This window comes from Mirounga leonina, unplaced genomic scaffold, assembly GCF_011800145.1.
Source record: "Mirounga leonina isolate KUSES-001 unplaced genomic scaffold, KU_Mleo_1.0 Mir_114, whole genome shotgun sequence".
NCBI classification, from domain to species: Eukaryota; Metazoa; Chordata; class Mammalia; order Carnivora; family Phocidae; genus Mirounga; species Mirounga leonina.
This window is the reverse complement of record NW_023270265.1, coordinates 18,856,802-18,873,259: the sequence shown is the minus strand read 5'-3', so window position 1 is coordinate 18,873,259 and position 16,458 is coordinate 18,856,802.

Below are 16,458 nucleotides of genomic sequence, written 5' to 3'. Positions count from 1 at the left end.
CGGGTCATGATCCCAGGGTCCTGGGATCGAGCCCCGCATCGGGCTCCCTGCTCCGCAGGAAGCCTGCTTCTCCCTCTCCCACTCTCCCTGCTTGTGTTCCTTCTCTCGCTGTGTCTCGCTCTGTCAAAATAAATAAATAAAATCTTAAAAAAAAATAGGCAAATAATAAACAGAATAGAAAATCCAAAAATAGACCTGCAGGTAATGTAGTAATTGATGTTGGACAAAGGTGCAACACATGGTGCTAGAACAGTTGGATATTTGTATACAAAAAAAAAATTTTAAAAAGAACTAAGACAACAAAAACAAACCTTTTCAGTCTATAGCTTGTACCATATATAAAAATTAACTAAAAAAATGGATTAGGGGTGCCTGGGTGGCTCAGTTGGTTAAGCGTCTGACTTTGGCTCAGGTCATGATCCCTACTAGGGGGTCCTGGGATCGAGCCCCCGTGTCAGGCTTCCATGCTCAGCGCTTAGTGGGGGGTCTGCTTGTCCCTCTCCGTCTGCCCCTCCCCCCTCCATTTCTCTCTCTCAAATAAATAAAATCTTTAAAAAAATGGATTATAGACCTAAATATAAAACCTAAAACTGTAGAAATTTTAGGAAAAAACATAGGATAAAATCTCCATGACCTCAGTTTAGACTGAGATTTCTTAGTTACAATACCAAAAGCACAATCCACAAAAGAATACATTGATACATTAGACTTCATCAAAATGAAGAACTGTTCTTTGAATGACATTGTTAAGGCAAATGAAAAAAGCCACAGACTGGGAGAAAACATTTATAAATCACGTATCTGATAAATGACCTCTATCCAGAATTTATAAAGAATTTTCAGATCTTAATCCAGAAGTTCACTGACACATAAATGCATAAACAAATGGTGGTATATCCGTATAATGAAACACTACTTGGCAGTAAAAAAGGATGAATTATGGATACAACTACATAGATGGATATCAATATAATTATGCTGAATGGAAAAAAACGCCAATCAACAAAGAATTTTTACTGCATGCTTCTATTTATGTACATACACTGCTATAAAGTGGAAATGAATTAGCAGGGACTGAAAGCAGATCGGTTAGTTGCTTCAGAATGGGGGCGGAGGAGGGAGGGAGGTAAAAAAGGATTGCAAAGGGGCATGAGGACAGTTTGGGGGATGAGCTATGTTCAGTCTCTTTATTACAGTCGCGGTTCAAGGGTGTATACATTTGTCAGAACATCATCTCTTGGGATCCACCTCAGCTGCCCTCTCTCTCCCTGACCTTGAAGAAACTCCTCTGTCTGTTATTATTGCCCATCATTCTAGGATATCCAAACTTTTGTGAGGTTTGGCTTTAGAAAAGAAAAGGAGGGGTGACAGTTTTTCAGGCGATAATCTTTCAGGCAAAGAAGTATGAAAATCCTACTTACTTTTGTGCAATTACTGGGGGTCGAAGGTGGGTTAGGAAAAACTCAGAGTGCACAATGCAAATTGACATCCCCCAAATCATCCTACCCACGTGAACGGTACCATTCTCCTTACCATCCAGACTCCAAACCCCACACCGCTCACAGATACCCTTGCATATAATTTTCACGTTCTGTCACTTCCTCATTTAAAATGCCTTTCATAGTCTGTGCACTTAGTCCTGCTCCGCATCTTTATTTTACAGGCAGCTTCTGGCCCCCATTTCCTTTCCTTCCTACACCATTCTCCCCACCCCCAATTCTCTCTGCAAATGAGCACCGGGGTAATTTTCTTAGAAGATCACCTGGAACATTCCAGTGTCCCGCTCAGAGGCTTTTCCAGGCTGCCTATTGTTAAGACAAGGTACAGATAACTTCGCCAGGTAGTCAAAGCCCTTTCCAGTCCAGTCCTACCTGGACTTCACTCTCTCTCCTCCTCTGTAATGAACTCTCTGCTCCAGCCAAGCTGGTCTCCTACCCCTCCAAACAGCTCTATTGCTTCCATCTTCTTCTCCTCCTTGACTGATACCTCCCTTCTTGGAGGCTTAGCCCCAGCCCCTTTGTTCCCCGCAGTCTTTCTGACTCTAAGTTATCATTACCTTTTCCTTTTTGGATCTCAGGCTGTTTATTGCATCCATGACAAACGTTTGGGCAGTTAACCCCAGCTTGTGTTATGAAAGTTTTATTTTGCTGTTTAACTTTCCACATATGTATTTACGTTTCTCTCTCCATTTGGGCTATTGCTTTCCTACATATGTTGCAAAAACATTAGTTCCTCCAGCTGCTCAAACCAAAAAGCTCATCGTATTCAAATAATTTGGGGGAAAAGCTGTATACTGTGTCCCTCTCTGGAAGATTTACATTGCATATCAACATATTGAAAGATCTAAAAAGTCCTGTACTGCTGAAACTTGGATTATATCTTTAATTCATTTATTTTCTGATGCTTAACTGTTGAGAAAATCTTTCTTGTCTTGAAACACTATTAATATTCCCTAGAATTCCTCTCAGAGGAGACTTTGGGAAGTACTGAATTAGATTATGGACGCCTTCCCCATCATTGTAACCCTACCACAGTGCCTAGCCTACTGACCTAGCACTTAGTAGGTGCTTAGGATACATTCGGGGATTTGGTGAAGAATCATTAATGTTTTACTCACTGATCTGAAGTCTTCTAAGAGTTTCTTTTTGTGCAGTCTTGAGAATGCTGTAAAACAAATAAGCTTCCTTCCATTTCTTATTAAATTTATTGGCAGTAGACTCTGAAACTTAATGGGATTTCTAAGTCCTCTATACGCTCCCATGTCTGCCTGAGAAAGATAATCTGTGCTCCTACACAGTAGGAACATAAAGAGTCCACTGAATTTTCTACTTCTAGTGCACTAGACCCAGGCTCAGCTTGTCGTTTAAATGGCTGCCTTATCATTTCATTTCCCTCAGAGAAATGGTTCAGAGGAAAGCTCAGGAGCCTTCCGGACTCCCATGAAGGAACTACGCCGAACTTCTACTAGACGAGTCAGACTTCCACGTCTCATTTTTTCACATTTGTGGGGTTGGATGTACTTTCACCAGCATGCTGGATAGAAAGCTAATGATCTGGATCTGAACCTGAGATAGCAGAAGAAAAATAACTACAATTATTTCGATAGCCAAAGTTGTGGTAGGGTTGCTAGCACTTTGAAGCCAAAGTTTGATCTTGGGATTCAAAAGTATTAGGAAATCTCTTGAGAGGATTGACAGTGTTAGTGATTTATTTATTTATTTATTTTTTAGTTGGTAGGACTTTTTTTTAAAGATTTATTTATTTATTTGAGATAGAGAGAGAACGAGAGAGAGCACATGAGAGGGGGGAGGGTCAGAGGGAGAAGCAGACTCCCTGCCGAGCAGGGAGCCCGATGCGGGACTCGATCCCGGGACTCCAGGATCATGACCTGAGCCGAAGGCAGTCACCTAACCAACTGAGCCACCCAGGTGCCCCAGTAAGACTTTTTAAAAAAATTGTTTTTAATAAGTAATATACCTTATACATTATAGTATTCATATTATTACATTATACAATATATAATACATTAAATATAGATTTATGTGTATATATGACAAAAATTCAACATATACAACATATACAAAAGAATTCAACATATACAACATATACAAAAGAATATATAGCAAAAAGCTAATTCTCTCCCATCTCTGCTTCCCTGCTCCCCAGAGGCAACCCTTTTTAAAAGATACTTTTTGAACCTTTCAAAGACATTCTGTACATATATCAGTACATATTTATGCAATCCCAAATGTTATTATACAATTTACACTACTTAACCTTGCTTCTTTCCCTTAATATGCAGATGTGTCCTTTGCAGTACGTGTAGGGCTTCAGTGTCCCATTCATGGTCCATTATTTCCATATTGATGGACATTTTATTTTCAACTTTTTGCTATTATAAATGATGCTATAACAAATATTCATTTATCTATCTTTTCACAAATGTGTGAATAAAACCATGTAATAAATTAATACTCTTATATTTAGAAATTTTGGGGTCAAGAGGTATACATATCTTTAAACTTTAATGGATCCCACTAATTTGCTCTCCTTAGCAGCCAGGGTGGAATTTAGAATTCCACCACCAATGTATGATAGTGTCATTTCCCAGCACCCTTACCTATACAACTTGTTATCCAACTTTCATTTTAACTTTTTCCAAATTTATAGGTCAAAGACATTGTCATAATTTGGATTTCTTACATGATAAGTAAGGTAAAGCAAAGCATTTTTCCAGATGGAAAAACCTACAATACTTCTTTTTCTGTGAATTGTGTTTATTCTTTATCCATGTTCTGTTGGGATATTTTGTCTTATTATTGATTCATGGGAATTCTTTATATACTGTGATATATATTGAAATAGCTTTAATCGTTAGTATTAAACTCCTGAAAGAGACGTTAGACCATGATCTCTTCCAAAGTGTCATTCTCTTAAATTCTGATTTTTTAAAGGTGTGTTAGAGACTACTTCAGAGATTACTGATTTCCTTCCTTCTACTTCAGCGTCATAAAATTCTTCCTACCAAAACAAGACCACAGTTAAATATCAGCACATTCTGTATCAGCTGATCAGCTTTCCAAAATTAGCCAGTAGATTTAATAGATTTTTTTTTTTTTTTTTTTTTGGAAGCGCTGTAGGCTCATGACTTGTTTATGTTCTAGCAGAAGTAGGCTGCATATCTGCCCTGGCTGGTGGGATTATTCAAAGAACAACCCTGCCCTTCCCTCTAGATGAGAGGTTACAAATTGGCCACCCAAGGGCCAAATGCAGCCATGGTGTGCTTTACTTGGCCAGCATGGTGTTTAGAAAAAATGTGAATTAGTTGCCCACATTAAAGACAGTGGGTAATTTTACAGGAATATCTAGACTTCTGGCTTCTGCTGACAAATCACAAGATCTGGCAACACTACATCTCCACATGACAATAATTGGCTGGAGCTTGTGGGTTTCTGCCCTTTGCATGGACCACATGCCTCTATGTTCTTCAACCAAGCCTGCCTCATTCGTATCACCTGCCAAGTTCCTAGAGGTATTTGCCTTTGTAACACCTGACCGTTTGTTCCCAGAGTTTTCCTCTCTCTCTCTCTCTCTCTCTCTCTCTCGTCAGTCAGAAGAAGAAAAAAATCTCCCCAGCGTCTTGTCTCAGACTCAGGCCTGTTCCTCTTCTCCACCCCAGCCTTCCTTCCTTTCCTTCTTTGGAACATGGTTTCCCTACATCCACAGTGTCTACTTGTACTTTGCGGGAGTCCTCACGTTTCCCGTTGGAGCCTTTCCCTCTGCCCCAGGATGCCTTCCAAAAGAATTTGGAAAGATAAAAAACTGCTCAGCTAGGGCATGAATTTTAAAACATGGTTAAACGGACTTTAGCAAAGTTTTGAGAAAGATGAATAAAAGCAGATTTCTGAGGCTTCCTTTGGGAAAAATGGAGGCTTTCACCAGAAAATGTTTTTGAGGATGGAGCACAGTGACCCAGGACTGGTTCGCTCCTCTCCACCCCTACCTGCTTCCCATGGGTCACATTCTCATCAGCTTTCACATTCTCTGCCTCAGCTTCGTCACTGCTCTCCCAGCTGCTGCCCATCTCTACTCTTCAATTCTGTTCTCTAGCCACAATTTTCTAAAGTGTGAATCTATTTTACCATCTTCAAACCCTTCAGTTGGTCCCTGTTGCCTAAATGTGTCCTTGTCAACAAGGCTCCTCAGGTTCTTTGTAATTGGCCTGAAGGACCTCCTTTCCAACCAATCCATTTCCCTGGTAGCCTAGGTGCATCAGCTTCGGGGCTTGTCCCTGAGCACACACCAGGAACGCTGTGTCCCCATGCTGAGGCACATGGCGCTCCCTTTCATGGAAACACTGGATTCTGACCTTTTACATCATATGCTCCTATTCATCCTTCAAGATCCAAAGCAACGTCATTTCTTCTGTGAGACCTTCCATTTTCTCCTACTTGGTCTCTACCTCTTCTGTATTTCTACAATACTCTGGCATGCAGGACAACCTGGGGAAGGCTTCCTCAGCTTCCCCAGCCTTGGATGGGGTTAGCGCCCCCTCCCCTGCCCTGGGGTTCCCACAGCACTTAGCATTCTGCCATCTCAGTCACTTCAAGTATCCCGGCCCCATCCCCACATCCCCACGCTCAGCCCCTCTAGACCAAGAACTGTCTCTTTCATCTTTTTACCAGTGGTGGAAGATGGACTCTGGGACAAACTAAAAGCTCAGTGTCTGATGAACAGAAAAATTAATGAGAAAGGGAAAATAATGTGATGGCGAGAACTCACATGACTATGAATGCTTAACTCACATTTGTATTTGAAGAGATGCTTTTTTGAACAAATATTTGTAACGGCATAGTCAGGAAAATAGAAACCATGCTAGGTCTTGCAACCAGAGGAGATTTAATACAGGGGATTGTTTCACAATGTTGGAGGCAAGTCTGGAAGAGTGAAACGGGAAGTTGAGACAACCTAGTTATTAATGATTGTGGGAAGAAGCTACTGACCCTGGGGCTGAGGTAGACTAGCCACCAGCCTCGGGACACAGGTGCTGATTGATGAGGATGCAGCAGCAAATAATATGGACACAATCTGCCTTCTCATGTTGTCAGCCTATCTGGGAGGAGAGACATTAAGGGGGTATTAACAATAATGCCTTTTGATAAAGCATATAGAGAAAGCTCCAGAACCACAGAGCTGGGAGATTTAATTTAGTCTGGGAGTAGTTGTTCCCAAAGTGTGGTCTGAAGAATCAGAATTACCTGGGGACTTTGTTTACATTACCCCCATCCCAGACCTCCTGAGTTAGAATTTGGTGGAGGGGGCAGGAGAACAGAATAAGGAATCTCTCTTTTTTAAAAAAACTTTCCAGGTGATTCTTATGCAGACCAAAGTTTGAGAAGCCCTGCCGAGGGGGTCTGCGTGGCCTCGATAAGGAAATATCATTTACTCTGAGATGGGAAGGGTGAGCATGAGTCAGTCAGAAGCAGAAGGGGTGGGACAGGATTATTCCAGGCCAAAAAGACAGTGTCAAGATCTGGAAGTCCAAGAGAGCCAGATCTATGACAAAAACCGGCAGATGAGGGCGCCTGGGTGGCTCAGTCGTTAAGCATCTGCCTTCGGCTCAGGTCATGATCCCAGGGTCCTGGGATCGAGTCCCACATCGGGCTCCCTGCTCGGCAGGAAGCCTGCTTCTCGCTCTCCCACTCCCCCTGCTTGTGTTCCTGCTCTCGCTATCTCTCTCTCTGTCAAATAAATAAATAAAATCTTTAAAAAAAAAAAAAAAGAACCGGCAGATGAGGGAAACTGAGTGGTGAGAGATGAAGAATCGCAGAAGGAACAAAGACAAGTCAGAAGGTGGGAGAACTGGGTCCTGTGAATTCTGATAAAAAACAAAATGAAGTAGAAATAATAAGATTAATTTTGAGTGACTAATCTCACACTGATTTTACAGTAACCTGGCTGTAGGAGCAACTTCATGACTGAAAGCAGACTGAAACCAGTGAAGCTACTCTGAAGAAAATGAGGACCCAAGTTAAGTCCCGGTGAACATTTGTTGTCTGTGTAATGGGAAAAACTGCCAAACAAACTCACTCCATCCTCTTTCCCCCAAAGGAGACAGGTTGAACCTAAATAATTTAATCCAGTAGTCTGGAGCTCTTCCTGGCCTATCAAGGGGCCTCTGTTAAGGAGTGGCCTTGTTCCTTTCTCCATGCTGTTTGGCTCCTGGTGGGAAGTCTGTTCTGCACAATAATGGGGCTCGGTTTTCTTGCCAGTGAGAAAACAGGTCTCTCTCAATGAGGATTCAGATCACATTATCCCTGAAATAGTGTATGTGCCCAATTTAACATGGCCATGATTAAAAGGGCTGGGATGCCTGTAGCTCATACTGGGAAATAAAATGGAATTGTGGCCAGAGGGATCCACATTTCCTCAGGATGATGATGGGATTTATTTTTTTCTTTTCCTCCCTTCGTTCCCTCCTCCTTGTCTTTTCCTCTTCCTTTGTTCATTCGTTCGTTCGTTCCTTCCTTCCAGATTTGGGTGGCCGTAGACATCTCTGAACATCCAGCACTGCTACTTTAGACTGAAAAAGGGACTTGGGATCTTGCATGGGAAGGAAAGAAGAACCTAGGGAAGGAGGCCTCTTACTGTAGGTAAGGATGGGGTTTTGTAGGGGAGATGGGTAAAGACTCAGACGAGAGCGAAGGAAGAAAGTACTTGGGAGGGCCTACAACCTGAGGGTGAGCTAAGCAGCAGTGGGAGAGAAGCAGGCAGAGGCCTCATCGTAGAGAGAGGCCTAAGTCTTCAGGTACCTCTTTGTGAAACTGAGGAAACTTAGAGCTGGTGAGACCTTTGACCTTACTGGATGCAGGGCTCAACGCCAGAAGGGCATTAGAATGGAGAGAGGATCCTTACCTGTAATTCCCTTCTGAGACTGACTCACTGTTCTGTATGTTCATGGGTTTATGTCTGCAAAGTGTGGTGTGGAGACCAAAAAGGCAGAAAATGGAGCACTGCCCACCTACATCCTCACTGGACCCGGGGGAGAAGGTGCATATTTTTACATTTCTTTATCAGGTGGATTCTGATTGGGTGTTCTGAGTAAGCCAGATGCTGGGACAATAGATGCCAGACAGAGCTGGTAGAAGGAGCACTGCAGAGTGGACAAGCTCAAGGAAAGGGTACCAAGTTTTTTCCTTACCTCACGGTTTGGACAAGCTGCCTTCTGAGACAGTAGGGGAGCTGGACATCCTGATACCAACCAACCGCCTTGTCTCTAAGAAGAGAACTCACAGTATCCTGGACCAACACAGATCTATGTCTGAAAGTACAGAACACACGATCTTGGAGACGAGGAGCTTGAGTCCCTACCTCATGCCACTTCCTCAGTGGCCATTGCTAGACACTTGTTCAGCATCCCTAACTCAGCTCTCAATATACCCAGAACAGGAGGGCATCTGAGACTCTGTAAAGGTACATCACAAGACGACATTAGCTACTCTGGGAAACCTGCCCACAGGCCCAGTGGGTAGATGTTTTGTTTTTAATCAGTGACATTCCCTGGGACAGTCCCCTTGATAGATTCTAGAATCTGCTCATTTTTTACTGCTCTGCCCTGGCCTCCCACCAGGGGCAGATTCCTTACCCCCAAGTAGGATTGCCAGATAAAATCCAGAGCACTCAATTAACTTTGAATTTCAGATAAACACTGAATAATGTTATAGTGTGAGTGTGTCCCAAAATATTGCACCAAGAATTCTAATTTCACAGGGCATTCTGTATGTTCATTTGCACAAGCCAACCCCTGGGGAACTCCCTAAGGGAGCAGATGCTGTGCCTGTGAGCAAGCAGTGGGTTTCAGTCCTTTTTCCTACTTTGAGATTGCTCAACGATCACTGATTTTATTACATATGAAGACTTTCTACATCGTCTAGGAGATGGAAGAGAATGAAGTGAATATTTCTCAACGCTATAGACATTTTTTGTTTGTTTGTACCGAACACAGCAGCCCAGTAAGGAAATTGAGAAGAGAAATGCAGTGTTATTAGTTCTCCAGTGAAACCCCCCACGTCTTCGCTCTACAGTATTGGGATGAAGCTGGAGGTAGACCAGGACAGTGCAGAGATAGCAAGGTGATGTGATCTGAAACTGTCAGAAGAGGTTTGTTTCACAACCACCCCTCACACCACAGAGTCCCGTGTTGGTTAGTTGTGAGCGGGTTTTTTATAGCACTAGGACTGTACTTTCATTTTGAGAAAGCAACTTGCCCTTAGCCGGAGTGAGAATTAGATAGATTACTCTCCTCACATCAGATTATTAATGACTAAAACGCTCTGCCTGGAGATTTTTGAAACTTCCATGAGTGTAAACTGGAAAAAAAAAGTCACTTAAGTGCTGCAGGCGATTTTCCACCTCGTAGGAAGTGGAGATTCAATAATCCTTTAGGCTAGAATCTTCCTTTATTAGAACTACCAGCTGGTGGTTAATAAATCACCTTTATTTACACAAATATAAAGCAAGCATCTACCCATTGCTTCGTGTTGAAAGGTGTAAAGTTATTACTAACATGAATGTTGTTTAGACTAGAAGCTCCTTGTTCCGTTTGGAAGTAGAAATTGTTACGTTTGCCTGAGTCAGACCTGCTTCTCTGTATACTTGTTTTGGTTCTAGGGATTGCTTATAGAAGCCGAGGATCTGGGCAGAGAAAACAAAGAAAAAACATGAGATCCAAATCTCATGCTAGAGGAATTGGACAGAGTTCGGCAGAGCTCAGCCCAAATTGGGCCAAAGCTGTCACATGCACACTGTTAAAACTGAATTATACAGAACGGTACTGATGTTGGACTCTTCATCTGCCATCGTTAGGTTGAGGCATATAGGGCAAGGCTACCCCCTAGTGGTAGGGGTTGGGATTGCTCCTTAAGGAAGGAGAAATTCTCACATCAATCATCCCAAGAAAACCCAATTATATCAAGATTAGGTTAAACCCCAAATGAAGGCGGGTTAAACACATGAGTAGTTGTTTCTCTTCCTGAAATAAAGTCTTGAAGTTGGCAGTCAGAGCTGTTAGGGTGGCTCCTTGGTCCCCAAGGCTTCCTTTTATTTTTCTGTTTAATTTACCTTAATGAACAGCTTCTGTTCTTAGGGGTCACAGGATGGCTGCCGGAGCTCCAGCCATCATATTCACAACAGAGCCTAGAAAGAAGAAAAATGAAAAAGGAAGAAAAAAGTGTGTGTGGTCAGTGTATGTGTTTTAGGGAAAGGCCTCCCTGCCGATTCTCTTTTAGTCTTTCTGAAGTGCCCCAAACAGTTCCAAAGCTGGCTGAGGGGCTGAGAAAGTCTCTTGCCTGGGCACTTTGCCACCCTAAATGAACGGGGGTGCTATTACTACGTGGGCAGGAGAGTGGCTACTGGGGGCAGCAGAAGTGTGCCCCTGTCGGGGAAGCAGGCCTGAACCTGGAGGGGCAGAGAGGTGCTTTCCCACTCGAAGCCGCTTGGCAGCTGGGCCCGAACCTTCTAGTGCCAGTGTGAGCTGGACTCTGCCGCATAGAGCCAAGGTCAGGTACCAGGCGAGAACAGCTCTGTGAGGTATGCTTCAGGGAGCTGCCTCTGCCAACAGCTGAGATTACGCTTGCAGCTGAACTTGACTTCCGTCATCTCCACACCTTCTGTGAAGTTTTACCACTTCTCTGTTGGGCTGTGAGAAATTCAGGGGTGGGGTGGGGTGGGGTGGGGTGGGGAGGTATCCATGCCTGGAACCGACCAGTAGGAGGAGGGCTATTTCTCCTTTCCCGAAGCTGGAACGCTGGTATCTGGCGACAAAGGTTGGCTGCCCAGAGCCGCCAGAGGCCATCACCGCCTCCCAAGGTGTCTGGCTGAGATACCAGCTTATGGCTTCGCAGCCTGAGGAGGGACCTGAGCAGACAAACACGAGCAGGTCGGACACATTCCTAAATGCTCTTTAGAATTGCCACCCTGGTTCACCCTGGACTGAGGGCGTTCCTGGGCTGCAGGACTTTCAGTGCTAAAACCAAGAAAGGTCTGGGGAAACTGGGATGAGCTAATCATGTAAGGATACGGGTAAGAAAGCGTCTTGTCAGGAACCTCAGCATTTGCCTGGGAGCACCTGGAACCCGGGCTGAGTGCCTGTGTTGTGGCAACCAGAGGCTCAGAGTCACTGGGGTCTTTTCTTTTATTAATACAGTTCACTTCTTAGAGCAGTTTTAGGTACATAGCAAAATTGAGAGGAAGATACAGAGCTTGCCCGTGTACCTCCTGATGCCACATATGCACAGCCTCCCCCATTTTTTTTTTTGAGAGAGAGAAAATGAGAGAGAGAGAGCATGAGAGGGGGAGGGTCAGAGGGAGAAGCAGACCCCCCACTGAGCAGGGAGCCCGATGCGGGACTCGATCCCGGGACTCCAGGATCGTGACCTGAGCCGAAGGCAGTCGCTTAACCAACTGAGCCACCCAGGCGCCCCAGCCTCCCCCATTATTAACCCTCCTAACCAGATAGAACATTCATTACAACTGATGAATCTACACTGACACGCCATAATCAGCCAAAGTCCGTAGTTTACACTAGGAACCACTTTGGGTGGTGTACATTCTGTGGGTTTGGACCAACGTAGCCATCATTATAGTATCATATGGAGTCATTTCACTGCCCTAAAAATCCTAGTCATCCCTCCCCACCCCCAGCCCTTGGCAACCACTCATCTTTTTGCTGTCTCCATAGTTTTGCCTTTTCCAGAATGTCATGTAGTCGGAGTCATATGGTATGTAGTCTTTTCAGACTGGCTTCTTTCACTTAGTAATATGCATTTAAGTTTCCTCCATGTCTTTTCCTGGTTTGATAGCTCATTTCTTTTTAGCCCTGAATAATATTCCACTGTCTGGACGTACTGCTGGGATCTTATTTTTACTGGTCTGAACCATGGGAAATCAGTTTTAATGATGCCGGAAGATTATGATTCCACAAACTCTACCCCTCAGAATAAAATTGTGTCTGCATTAGAGCCCAGAAGAGCAACAATTAAGCAGGTCAAACAAACTTGGCATTAAATGAAAGAATAAATGGAAAAGTCCAATCCCACAGCATCACATATCGACCTCCCAGAATCTGGCCTGTGCTTTCTCTCCAATTTCATCTCCTGCCTGCTATGCCCCCGTCACACCCGCCAGGTCAACTCTCTAGCTCGGTCGTGTGTTCCAGATGCATCTCGCTGTTTCTATTTTCTCTGCCTGGAATTCCTCCCCCTGCCTCACTTCATGTGCCTGGGGAACCCCAATTCTTCAATCAAGTCGTAGCTTAAGAGTCAGCTGTGTGTTTGCTGTCTTCCCTGGCCCTCCACAGGCAGAGCTGAGGACCCCTTCCCTCCCTCTGGCCACCAGTGCCCCTGACACATCCTTACTGCATTGAATCCTGAAGGCAGTTGGGCACAGGTCTGCCTCTCCCACTGACCGGTTAAGTTCCTTGAGACTAGGAAGCCTTTGCTATGCAGCAAACCTCCGAGCCCATGATACACACAGTAGGTGCTTAGTTAGTGCTGGTTAAAGAGTCAATCAGTTTGTGTGCATATATTTATTTACATGTACATTTACTTGACTTTTCTATTTAGGGTATCGGATAGTGACTGTAATTCTCAGCTGGACGCACTCTGGTCAGATTTATTTGTCAAAATGCCTAAATGGTTTATTTAACTTGGGACCTTGTAAATACACACACACACACATAAAAGGACTCACCGGAAATAATGCCACTGAGAATAACCAAAATTCATAAACACAACAAAAGGATTCATTAGCAGTATTATTATTGAGAATAGCTAAATCTACAACGTGGGACTAATGATGTTACGCTTCTCTAACAGTTAACTTAAGCAGACATAAAAGAAGCAACAAATATTTCATAGTGTATTCAGATGTTAATTTGTGGTTCCTTCTCTCTCTGCAATTAGAAAAGTTTTTAAAGAGTATGGCTGATACGTTAGCTAAGACAGGGTAAGAGAGGGTTTGTTAAGAAAACAAATACATGTGCAAAAACAAATCCCCAGTCGCAGAGCTTTAACTCAACACTTACTTGCCACACCTGCAAGTTTCCTCCAAGTGGTGTCTGTAGGCACCTCACACGTATGGCCTCTGAGGGCCCTGGGAGACCCTGGGCCCCTTCACTCCTACTTCCCATCATCCAGGACCCTGTCACGTGGCCCCGACCCACAGGCTGGGAAAGGGAGAGGAGCCCGGGGCTCATTAGGGGAGAATCAGGGCTCTGCCGGGAAGGAGATTCTGAGGTGGCCGTTACCATGGGAGGCACCTCTGAGGGGGTGCTCTGGGGGTCCACATCTACGGCACAAAGCAGGATTGGACAGAGTGACAGGCTAAGCCTCCGAGCGGTCTCCTCAGGAGCCTTCGCTGACTTTGTGTGTCTGTGTGTGGGGGGGGGGGGGGGGGGGGGTGGTTCTAAAGACCCGAGCTGGGGCAAAAGGGCTGGACCTTTGTACCTCTGCACTGACTCGTCACTGGAGCAGGCTGTCCTGGGAAGGGGTGTGACTCTGAGTGAGGTAGCTCAGCCCGGTTGATTCCAGAGAGGACCGCCGGCTGAGGGCTGTGTGTTGGCAGCTGGGGATAAGTCGTGCTCACACCCCTGACGGGGGCTGGGGGGCTTAGCGCCGCACCCCTCTGGTGAGCATGAGAGCCTCTTCCAAGCAGATGTCTCTGCGCAGACCGTCTTTCATCATCCTGGCTGTAAACCAATCACTGGCTTGACAGGGGAACCACACCAATTGTCTGCCCCCCATTCCACTAAGCTCGCTCATAAAGCACATTCTTCGTCCCCAACGGCTCTAGCTGTCCCTGCTGGCTACTGCACAGATTTCAGTCCTGCCGGACACCCAAAGAACATTCTGCAAAACTCCTGCTGCCCACTTCACCAAGGGACAGCCTCTCTCCATCTGCACTGGGTCTTTGCTGGGCTCACCGTGTCTCCTTGAACTGCATCTAGCTAAGTGGGCCCGGACCCTTCAGGGTAAATCGCCCCTTTCGGGGTGGACTTGCTGTTCAGCATTAGCAAACATCCACCCCTCCAATAGTGCAAGCCGTACTTGGTTTTCCTGGGGAACCACATCGTGCCCACTTGACACTGGTTTAATGGCACATGGCGTGACCCTGTGAGGAGCGTCTGTGCAAATCTCCCATCTGCTCATTGGGTCTCCTGGGACCCACTCTTACTTGATCTAACAACCTTCTTTCTGTGGAGGCAGTAATAATGGCCGGCATTTATTGTAAAGCACTTTACGCAGGATAACTTACTTAATTGTCATAACTATCCTCTGCAGAAGTACTGTCATTTTTCCCAGTTTACATATAAGAAAACCAAGGACACTTGCCCAAGGTCACATGAAGTATAGACGGTGGAACCAGTGTTGAAGCCCGGGGAGTCTGACTGTGGAGTTCAGGCTCTTAGTCACTCTGTCAGACTGCTTGTCAATGTCCAGGGTTTCTTAAATCCCAGGTTTCTGGGAGGCCAGGCCCATAAATCAGCGAGGCGTATTTTCCTGGAACTTCTCACAAGGGTTATTTAATGTACTCCAATATTGTGCATGAAAAGCCCAATAAGGAATGAAGACTGAGCTGGGAACTCTCTTCACAAGCCAGAAAGATGAATGAAAAGTGAGTGAACTTCGGGAGGGGGATTCCCTTAAAAAATTGGAACTAGTATTAAAGTATAAATGCATGGACTCTGATCTTTGATGTATGGGACAACTTATGAGTAGCTTTTGTGAATAGGGATTGTGCTACCACGAAGCAAAAAGTGAGTCAACTACATTTAGATTTGGAGGAGGGACAGCACCCAGTATTTGCGGGTGGGGTAGGGGAGAGTCAGCTACCCCTACCCCCATGGAGAGGCAGAGACAGGGCTGCAGCCCCCACTGCCCTCACCCACCTCCTTTTGCATAGGAAGTCGGTCTCTTACAGAGAGCCTCCGAGTTATGAGGTGGTGTCTTCTCTATCAAACCACCCGATGAGAGCTGGGGGATACCTTATAAAGCTGATCTGAATTCTGGACAAATGGCTCCTTCATCTGCAGGCATGATAATGTGGGCATCTTTCTCTACACCCCGTTACCTGGGAAATGGGGCTGGATGGAAGCTTGGTGCCATACTTCTTTGACAGGAAATTCTAACCTGTCACGTCGGCTCCCCTGTTTGGATACAAATAGCTATAATGAGGCCACGGACCAAGCTTCCCAAGTCCTACCCGGTGATGAAATGTGCTTGTAATAGGCAGGGTCTGGAGGTGATTTGGGTCTGACAGCTCGGCCTCCAAACCACATTCTCCATGTGTCAGGAAAATGAACACCATGTCCACTGCACATGGTTTTAGCAATTAGACCTTTATTAATACTGCGGAGCAGCTGGGACTCGAAATAGTCTCAAGGGCTCACATTCTTTCAACATACAAATTTCCAAAGTGGTGGCAGCTGCTGAGGCCAGGTTTATTCATCTTGGGCCAAAATTCTCATACCCTTGACCCCACGTTTTGGGCCTGGACTTTTTTGTGGCTCCGAGAAAATACGGCTGCAAAGTGCTGCTCTGGAGTCTGACCTTCCCCACTGGAGTGTTTTCTCCCCTTGCTCCCACTGTCCCCCCATTGTCTCTGGTTCAGGCTTTAGAAAGGAGCTTCCCTTCTTGTGTTTGGGGTCTCATTTCTCCCCCAGTAGGAGTGCTATCGTTTATAACCCCTGCCCCTTGCCACCCCACTCACAGGTTTCTCCCTGCATCCCTGTGCTGGGCTGGACTTCACAGGAAGATGAGAATTGGTTTAATCCAGCTGCCTACCCAGTAAAAACCCTTCTGTGGCTTCTGCCTCAATTTCCCCCAGGCATACCCACCCCTGTGGGGTGGCCCATTTCCATTATAGGATACCTCTGGGTCTTTGCAAGTTCTTCCTTGAGTT